Here is an 11,203-nt window from a genome sequence, read left to right as displayed (position 1 = left end):
ATCTTCAAACTAGTTTTAATATTAGACCAAAAAAACATGATAAATATAAAAGGTACATTTTTAAATGATGATATCATGTCACAATCTAAAGTCATTGATATCTATCAGTCTGGAAAGGGTTGCAAAGCCATTTATAAGGCTTTGGGATGCCAGTGAGCAACAATGAGGGCCAGAGTTAAATATTTAACAATGAGAAACAGACTGGGCAAAAATGGCATCCACGGGAGAGTTCCAAGGAGAAAAGCTCTGCTAACCAAAAAGAACAAAAAGACTCGTCTCACATTTACCAAAAACACACTTACTGTTTGTAAGAACGTCTTACAAACAGTCAGACATGGTGGTGGTAGTGTGATGGTTTTCGCTGCTTCAGGATCTGGACGTGAATTCATGAAACTATGATCTCTACCAGAAAATCCTGAAGAAGAAAGTTCAGCCGTAAGTTCATGCTCTGAAGTTCAAGAGGGCTTGCAGCAGGACAGTCATCCAAAACAACTCCACAAACGAACAAACCAAATAGAATAAATATAAATAAAAATTAGTGCCCCAGTGAAAGATGCTTTGGAATGATCTTAAACAGGCTGAATGAATTACAATTCTTCAAAGAAGACTGGGCCAATGTAGAAGACTCATTACCAGTCACCACAAAGGTTTGATTGCAGCTCTTGCAGCCAAGGGTGGCACAACTAGTTATTAGTTAACTAGTTGTTAACTGCTTTTTCACACAAAAAAAGAAAAATATATATTTTGGTGACGTTAGCCTAATATTAAACTTTGATTATCTGAAACTTGTGCCTTATTACCACGTTTAGACAACTTAAAAAAGGACAGCAAGTCCTTTAAATAGATCTTCAGATGTTCCACAAGGAGCGGGTGGGTTATTTCTTGATATGGTGTTAACAGACAACAACAACAAAGAGAAAGAGAGAGAGAAATTAAAGGTCATTAAGGAAGCCAACTATCAACCTCTGCTAGTTCTATAACCTGACTTTCACCATTGCGTGATCAGTAATCACCCTTTTTGTGGACTTACTCTTAAAGCTCATTTCTTCATGTCCACTATTTATGGAAATCAGACAGGAAATAAAATTCTTTGTGTCTAGGTTGTTGGGTTAGGCACACTTTACCTTGCACTTTTCCCAAACTGTAAAACAAAAGCATTTCATCTTGCTTTCATGTTAAATGTGAAGCAGTGGACAGCTACCAATCCAGCACTCAGGGAGCAGTGTGTAGAGACGGTAGAGACGGTGTGTGTGTTTTATTTCAACAGATGTTTTATGATTATAATACATTTCTATACGGCTTTTCCTCCTTTCCTGAACCTTGCATAATTTTTGTACAAACAGTGAGGCTATTTCGAGCCACAGATGACAACAAATTTTAAATGCTCAAGTAAGTATTTTTGGAAAAGCGGGGGGATGTGTTGCCCAATCAGGAAGTGGACTGAACGATGTTTGTTTTTGGTTTTGGTTTTTTTCCACGCAGAAAAACTTAAGATGCATTTTTTTGCTTGCCCTATTTGCTACTTGGCATTGGTTACAGTAAAAAACAAACAAACAAAAAACAACTATATAACATAACCACACCTTACCAAACAAATGTGTGTGTGTGCCCTACCTCCCACGCTGTCTATTATCACCGACTCAGTCCTCGTCAGACCTACGCACACTCATTCTCTCAGCCCCAGATAAAATAAATGTAAACAAGCCTATTATGCAACACGACTGTGGGGTTTAATTGGTGACTGCAGTCTCTGAATATTCATTTTCACCTTGTATTTGATTTTATTGCTCATTTAAAATAATTGGTTTTATAAAATAAAAACTTCTTGAATTAGAAATAAATCAATAACAAATACTCCCATGCAAAAAAAACCCAAAAAACTTTTTAGCTTTACTTTTGGTCAGCTGTTACCATGTGCTTCCTGCACATTCAGCCTTTGCTTGCTCCTCCTGCAGTCAGCGAGTGACCTTGTGTTCACTTTCATATTTCATGCCACACCGTGTTAAGTCTCCTGAAGTCATGAAAGTACATGACTTAAAAACAATGAAATAACTGAAAAAAAAGAGGTCTGTTTGAGCATGAAAATGCCAGATGTCACTTTGAATTCTTTTGTTTCTAACACAGAACGATGTTTGAGCTGCAGTGAAGGCCCAGCATCTCCACCCGGGTCAGATGTCATTACATAAGTTTTTTTGGACGCTGTCCCTTTTGGTCAGCTCACCTAAAGTCTGTTTACATTTTACTCGACAGACTCACATCCACACCTACATTTAAACATGTTAGCTAGTTTTCTTTATTATAGTATTAAAATATAAAAGTACTCACTTTGCAAAAATGTTCATTGTTTATTTTATATTGGCCACATTGCAGACACTCAGCCCCTTATTTCACCTGCTTTTTGAAACAGGCATCTATAGTTCCTCTTACAAGCAGAAGGTTTGAACAGCAGGTTGAAGGAGCTGCTGCTTGGTGCCTGAGATGACCATGTTACTATGTTAAGGATATCTGCTCTCACTGATAGCAGCCGACAACATTAAAAACAGCCCGAAGCCAAGAATTCTCGGCACACAAGGATTACTTGCACATACACTCCTCATTATTTGAAACATTAGCCATGTTTAATACAGGCGTCCACTATATTAACAGTAAGTATATGAGAGAAGATAAGAGAAAAAGCCTAATATTTCACCCTTCAACACGAGAGCTTATCAAAGCAAAGCCTAATGCAGAGATGGTAGAGTTGTTAAATCTATACCAAAGCATCACGTTTTATTAGACAATGATGTTTTACATGCAAATTATTTCCAAAGCTCAAATGCACATCTGTGCCCAATTCAACTTCAAGTGGGCTGGGCAAAAACAAACACCCCCGTTTATTTATTTATTTATTTCAGTGTAAAAATGTAAAAGTATTCAAAAAACTGATTATTAAATAGATTATGAACAACCTGAGATATCTTAATTAAAAAATAAAGGTGATTTGAACAATTTGAAGCAGTGCGTCTAGATTCAGTCACTCTTCTGTCCAAAAATTGAGGCCTTCTTCTCACTCTGCTCCTCCTGCAGTTTTTCTCACTTTACAACACATCTACTTGGAGACTCAGCAGGGAGCCAGTTCTTGCACTCCTGACTTAATTAATGTTACAAATGCCATTTTTTTACACTTTCTTCTGAGATTTGATGACATTACAAATCAAACTGCATTGAATTACTGGATGGATTGATATATTAAACAAGTCCTGAATGATGCATAAAAGCATCCAAAGCATATTTCTTGTAAATTGCCATCCTTAAAAGCAGCTAATCATTACGGGTTGAGTCATCATGTCTGGAAAAGACTATGTCTTATTCCTGAAATCTACATCTGCATGGCTAAATAAATCCCCTCCATACTTATTTTCTCTGTTAGTCATCATTGCTGTGCTCATAGTGGTGACATATCACCTAATTAGTAATTAGTTCATGCTGAAAAAGAAGATGAGACCTGAGGCAGGTAAATATTAAAGTCAGGACGATGACGGGCGTAATCGTGTCGTGCTGGGGAGGTAGCGTGTGTCACAACAGTGTCTTTGAAGCGTTAAGCTGTAAGGCTGTGATGGTTACTCTGGGGTAGGAGGGTTCACTCGGTGTGAGGAAGAGGACATGAGCATCATACACGGTGAGTTGATGGGAGGTAATGGGTCAGGATGAAAGGTGTGAGTAAATGAGAGCTGGATCCAAAGACAGAAGTGCCTGCAGTGTCACCACATCCAAAAACCACACAATCATCCGTAGAAGTGTGAGCTACCTCATTATTTGGCTTTATATCTTGAGGACAAGTTGACCTGCAGCGCATTAAAGACTTTCCCCCGCATTATACTTCCTCACCTTGCTTGAACCACTGTAATGAACTGTAAAATTACCTATTTATACCATACATATCCAGTTCAGAACATAGCTGAGCCCCTGGCATGTTTACATAATTGATCAAAATCACTGAGATAATGTTTCGGTCAATTTGATCTGGCTGCGGAAATGAAGCTTTAGTGGGAATTGAGTTATAGCCATAAGGTGTTTGATTTTTTATTAGTTGCTTCATGCACACAAACACACTCCCCTCCTTCTGTTTTTCCTCCTCAACAGTAAATTACAAACATATACAGCGCCTCAGCTTACACGATGATCTCCTCCAAGAAACTGGCACTGACCATGTGGAATTATTAACACTGCCATGTCTGTATTGTACAGTAGATCTTATACCACACGCGATCCAATCTGAATACTTCATCTTTTCTTTCGACTGCTTCCTTTAGACATCACCATAAAGTACCATCTTCCTGCATCTCACCCTATCCATAGCATGCCCCTCTCTCACCCCTCTGTCCTCCTCCACTAAATCTATGAACCTCCTCTGTGGTTTCCCTCTTCACCCCCTGCCTGACAGCTCCATCTTCCTGCTGTCACAAGTTGGACAGCACTGGCTTGCTACCAGCAGTATCAGTGCCTGCAAGCACACAGAAATTGCTGCACAGCTGCAGTCACCGGATCATTAACTGCAACACTTCCTCTTGTTACTTTATTTTAAGGAACTATTTTAAGAATTTAAATGTTTTCTTATCTCCTTTCTACAGAAAAGCTAAAGAAAGGCTGATGGCTCAACTAATCAGTCTTCAGTGTTTTCAAATACTTCAAAGACATCTACTATAATTCTCCAAATACTCAAGCAGTAGCTTGTTATCAAGGTTATGGAGAACCAGCAAAATTATCCATCATGGAAAACCAGTAGAGCCTGAAAATGTTAATTATTCGATGGTTTATTATTTTTCTGTTACAGTAATCGAGTTAGATAATACGCTAAGAATGTTTCCGCATTTAATGGACACATTAAAAATGGCTGTTTTTTGCTGAAGTTAAGCAAAGATTGTTCATCCGTATGCAAAAGTGTTTCCTGGAATTGAAACCAAATTGATCATGCAGTGATTTGTTTACTGTGCGCTCTTGCAGCCGTGTAACGCATATCACTTTAGAGGCAGCACACTGATATACAGAGAAATCTGCACGTTGTTGTTTATGTGCTTCAGACAGCTGCTGTATATGCAGTAACAGTCAACTCTGCAAAAAGCTGTGATCAAACTTTAAAACCAATCACATGATCATACTTCAATCAGGCGAAAAACATTCGACTCTCTAAAATGGGATCTACTCTATCTATAAATATTGCAAGGATCATCTATTCATAGGGGACATTCGGTCCTTTTTATGTGTTTAACTTCTAGAGCAAACATTGTTAGGCGCCGCAGGTACAAAGCTTAAATGTCAAACAGTTGCTGAGTGTCCACAACACTTACTACTGAGCTCATTGTACCTTGAAAAATGTCCCTTAGTTACACTCAACACGTCACGTAGTGTTATTCTGAGAAGGAAGAGCTTTAGGGCTGGCGTCTCTTTCCTGAACGCACTCTCATCCATTTATAATCCTTCATCGAACACGCATGGACAATCTACAGCAGAGACTACAGACAGCATACATACTGCACATGTACAGTCGCCCACAGGCAATCTGGTAATTTAGCCATGACAATTGCGTTCACAAAAACACAAGTGGCGTGTACTTTATTTTAAAGAAAACTTTCATCTAGCTGGGATGGGATTGTCTTTGCTTACCCAGGTAACATGTTTGCACGTGCGTCTAACAATCACCATTATTGGATTATCACCAAGCTCACATTGGAGAATAAGATAACATGTTACTGACACTTTTTGCTGTCTGTCAACCATTCTTACAGCATCACTTTCATCTAAATATGAAAAGACAACCCTGAGAGAAGAAAGGTGGAAAAGTTTGCGTGATTACACAATCAATAGTACTAAAGCATTTTCCATCAAGCTAATGGCTAACTCAGTAACGGTGGTGTTTCTGTGGAGAGCATTTGCTACACTGCTGTAATTAATGTTATTAGTGATGGAATCATTCAACTGTGGACTTGTGCGCAGGTCTGCACGGATCAAGCATTACATAATTCAAGCACTTCTGCTATCCTGTATTGGGTCTAATGGATGTAATATTTAAGTGAAGGGCCGTGGGTGAATTTCAGTGCACTTTCACGGTGTTGTGCAGAAGTCTTGAGTCACAACTCATTTCTTTAGATTTTGCTTTTAAGGAGCCAATCAGGATTTGGTCCACGATACAATACCAACTGGAACATGTCTGATTGAGAAAGGTGGCCGACATCCAAAGTAGACCTCAAGGAATCTGGAGAAGTATTTCTGAATTTAAAGAAATTGCAAGGAAGCTTGCCAAAGAGAGTTCATGCTGTGTTGAAGAATAAAGGTGGTTATACCAAGTATTGATTGACTTTTAATTAATAAAAATATGGTTGTTTTTTTTCACACTGCATGATCTGCCCGTTGTAATGACAAGCACTACAGTTAGGTCCGTAAACACACCAACACAGTGTATTTTAAATCTAACAATTTTTATGTGATTGAAGTGCAGAAGTTAAATTCAGTACATTTTACAGCAACTTTGCATTAACTCTTTGGGGGTAACAGACCTTTACGTCACCTATGTTCAGCAGATCAAAATCAATTGGAGAAATGACCGAGCAGCAGTTTCATGGCAGTGAGAGTTATCCATTTCTTCAATCATTCCAAATGAAGCAGACATAATATATGTAGTTAATTGTGTTGAATTTGTATGCTTTTTAATGTAATTTTAAACATGAAGCTCAAAGAGATGTCAGTGTAAGAGCAGGACGTCATCATTAGTCACATAAACCTATGAAAGACATCAAAAGCTTTAGAAGACAAAATCCATTGCATTTAAAAAAAACTGAACTTGACAGAAGACAAGTAAAGTGCACGATGACAGAATGATTTCTTTGGTTAAAATAAACACAAGAAAGTGAAATCCACCAGTTTATCCACAGGTTTGAAGGAGTGATCTGAATGTGCCGTGTTAAATGTGATTGATACCAGTAGGTTGTTGCAAGTGGAACATTAAAAATTACATTTAAGAAAATAACTTGATAAACACATATTCTTTGCACCATGACAGGAAGAATAAATCTATATAACAACTAATGTAAACTACCCGTCCAAAACACACTGGAATCACTTCACGGTTTTTACAAAAATGAACCCCCCCCCCCCCCCCCCCCCAAAAAAAAAGAAAGAAGAAAGAGAAGAAACAGTGGAGAAATCCGAATCTCTTTCCAAGAGATTTAATGTAGCCTGTGAGCTGGATCTTAGAAATGTAACATTTTAGAAATCGAAGGCCTAAAAAGTACATGAGCACTTTTAGACTGTTGCCACAGGTTTACTTTCTAAGCCCTGCGAACAAACAGGTGGTTGCCTGATTTGGTGAGTGACCGAAAGCAACATCTGTTAAGGCAGAACAAAAAACAAGTTGAACAAACATCTCCTGCTCTCAAAGCGGCCAGTCTTCTTCATGCAGCGCATTAGCGGCCCTCAGCATCCTTCACCTTTACCCCACTTTGTGATCAGCCCTAAACTGACTGAAGGCTCCACTGCTTTCAGAGTGGTGACTGATAAAGTTGATAGCTTTTACGAGGAGCAAACACACTGACCTTTGTGCTGTTGTTGTGTAAGAGCTATTATTGGGACAAAGTAAGAGGCAGGAACAGTAGCACACATACAGTACTTGTGAATGCCAGCAGAAATGGCAAGCAAGTCTAAGTCTGTGTCGAAATTTAGTTTGCAAGAAAATACTCTGTAAAAGCAACTACTTGTTCCATGCAGAGCTGTTTTTTCTCTTAAACAAGTATAAAGAATAGGCTGCGTATGCACCAATCAGACTGCTATCAGCGAATCAAGAGCAGAAAAGATGGAGGGAAGGATAGAAACCTAAAAACAAGAAAAAACGAAGATGGATTTAGTTGGAATTTCCTCGGATACTATCGTGTCCTTTGGGAGAAATCCAAAGCTCATGATGATCACAGATCTCTCAGAAACTGTTAAGGTTGTCATCAACTGAAACTAAACTGACGAATAAAAGTGGGAGTGAAAAAAACACTTTTCACTTGGCTGAAATTAAAACTGGACGAGAAAAACAACTGTGTGCTATTTGCTTAAAAGAATTAATTAAAAATGAAAGAACAGTACAGAGAATGTTTCTACTCCCGACCTTTGCCAGTGTAGTCTAAAATATGCAACTAAATTCAAAGTTCACGCATAATTTGACGACTAAAATATGTATTATCTGGTGCAGACATTTAAAAACACAACAACGAGAACAAAAAAAAGTCAAACAAATTCTGTCTGGAAAAAAATTTACTGAATTAATGACTTCCTGTTGAAAAGGTGGGCAGTGGTTATCACTCTTTGCCTCACAACAAGTAGTTCCTGGGTTCAGATCCACCATCTGGAGTTTGCATGTTCTCCCTGTGCCTGTGTGGGTTCTCTCTGGGTAATCTGGCTTCCTCCCACAGTCCAAAGACATGCAGTTAAAGTGCCAATAGGTGTGAATAGTTGTTTGTATTAGCCCTGTGAGACAATAGTGACCTGTCCAGGGCGTACCCTGCCTCTCACCCTATTGCAGGCTCTGAGCTCGCAATATCCTCAACACATTTCTGTTTTTTCTGCAGTTTTCGAGTACCATGATGGTTTAAAACTAGCTGCACGAGCTGCAGAATGACTGGTTTTTAGTTTCAATGAGGTATGAGAAGCGCTTCCCAAAGTGTGACCTGAATAGGCCCACCTGCTCAGTGGCCTTCTCGGACATGCTGGTTACCACGACTACTGCAGAACCGAATAATTAAACTGAGCTGATGCTGCAACGATTTATCTCCAATGTGGGTGTTTAAGTGTTTCATCACGAAACAGAATTTAGCTGCGGTGGGAACAGTGACTTTATTTAGTGGGCTGTATGTGGACTTCTTGGAGAAGATCAGCAAAAGCAGTAAATGGCTTCTATGAATGCCTCTGCCAACAACAGGAGACTCTAAAGCACAGAGGCCAACATCCATGAAGATGAAAGATATACTATACATTACTCACAGGGAGTTGTGTATATAAAGTATATCTTAGGAAAAGGCACTACCATTAGATTCTGCAGTTTCCAGAGGAGCAGGCTTAAGGGGCACACAGAGAAATGTTCACTTGGGATGACATGTGTTGAGGACAAACCCCTACTAAGAAAGGCTCCGTGCAGATTGCACAGATTAGATTGCACCTCAGTGCCACTGATGTGATAAAGTTGTCCGAGGTCTCTCGACAGGAGAGGCTCAGCCTGACATGAAGCTTTTGAGATTTCAAGCATCTTCTGCAGGTACAAGTTAGTTGCAAAGATACAGCGCTTACAATTATCGAGTCAGTTCTAGAGCTTCCAATCATTTCATTTTACTGGCATGCTGGTCAGCATCAATTAGAGCTTGTATTTTTGAATTTATTAAAGATTTAACTGTGCATGTAGGTTTGTTCTCAGTAATTAAATAGTGTTTCAATGCTCAGTAATTTCATTTTAAAGAACTAATGATGCAGTCATCAAAGTAGCTTTCACCTAGGTTAAAGCTGGGTATTGCAAGCTGTATATGCTGTATTTTCAATTAAGAAAAAGTAAGGAATGTGAAGTATTGTGTAAAAGCAGGATGTGGAAGAAGAAGTTATTGAAGGAGAGGAGAAAAGCTTAAGTTTCCTGGTCTACAAAGTTATCTTCATTCCTGCGAGGCTCTGAAAACCACGGCAGATAAACGGCTGCATCAGTCGCTCCGCAGGCTGCCGGGTTTACTTTGTGTTTAACAGGTGACACGGACCCATTATGATCATTCTTCTCACTTTGTCACACACCCGTACACGTGCATTCAGCTGCTCTACTCTTGAATCATAACTAGAGATGTCGATGGGATGAAGCAAGATAAGGTCCAGACAACCTTTCTCATTTCCTGCGCTACCAAGACAGAGTGCATCATATATTTTCAATGCGAACGCATACCAAGGCCAGCAGTGGCTGCGAATGTTACGTAGGGGTTAGTAAATTACGTGAAAGAAATGCTGATTTGACTTCCGCAGCCTTATGTCTCACCTGCTAAAGCTGGAGGGGAGGCAATCACAGCTAAGTAGCCAAGATCACGTGGCTCATGTTTTTACACGTTTGTGGTACCTCTGGGTTTTTCTTAACCACTCACAAGCACACATATACAGGGAGTGCAGAATTATTAGGCAAATGAGTATTTTGTCCACATCATCCTCTTCATGCATGTTGTCTTACTCCAAGCTGTATAGGCTCGAAAGCCTACTACCAATTAAGCATATTAGGTGATGTGCATCTCTGTAATGAGAAGGGGTGTGGTCTAATGACATCAACACCCTATATCAGGTGTGCATAATTATTAGGTAACGTCCTTTCCTTTGGCAAAATGGGTCAAAAGAAGGACTTGACAGGCTCAGAAAAGTCAAAAATAGTGAGATATCTTGCAGAGGGATGCAGCAGTCTCAAAATTGCAAAGCTTCTGAAGCGTGATCATCGAACAATCAAGCGTTTCATTCAAAATAGTCAACAGGGTCGCAAGAAGCGTGTGGAAAAACCAAGGTGCCAAATAACTGCCCATGAACTGAGAAAAGTCAAGCGTGCAGCTGCCAAGATGCCACTTGCCACCAGTTTGGCCATATTTCAGAGCTGCAACATCACTGGAGTGCCCAAAAGCACAAGGTGTGCAATACTCAGAGACATGGCCAAGGTAAGAAAGGCTGAAAGACGACCACCACTGAACAAGACACACAAGCTGAAACATCAAGACTGGGCCAAGAAATATCTCAAGACTGGTTTTTCTAAGGTTTTATGGACTGATGAAATGAGAGTGAGTCTTGATGGGCCAGATGGATGGGCCCGTGGCTGGATTGGTAAAGGGCAGAGAGCTCCAGTCCGACTCAGACGCCAGCAAAGTGGAGGTGGGGTACTGGTTTGGGCTGGTATCATTAAAGATGAGCTTGTGGGGCCTTTTCGGGTTGAGGATGGAGTCAAGCTCAACTCCCAGTCCTACTGCCAGTTTCTGGAAGACACCTTCTTCAAGCAGTGGTACAGGAAGAAGTCTGCATCCTTCAAGAAAAACATGATTTTCATGCAGGACAATGCTCCATCACACGCGTCCAAGTACTCCACAGCGTGGCTGGCAAGAAAGGGTATAAAAGAAGAAAAACTAATGACACGGCCACCTTGTTCACCTGATCTGAACCCCATTGAGAACCTGTGGTCCATCATCAAATG

The sequence above is a fragment of the Aulonocara sp. 'chitande type north' Nkhata Bay genome, linkage group LG15 (genome assembly GCF_057382095.1).
Source record: "Aulonocara sp. 'chitande type north' Nkhata Bay isolate Kocher_YH1m ecotype deep benthic linkage group LG15, A_spYH_male_GT1.1, whole genome shotgun sequence".
NCBI lineage: Eukaryota > Metazoa > Chordata > Actinopteri > Cichliformes > Cichlidae > Aulonocara > Aulonocara sp. 'chitande type north' Nkhata Bay.
Note: the sequence above shows the minus strand (reverse complement) of the source record.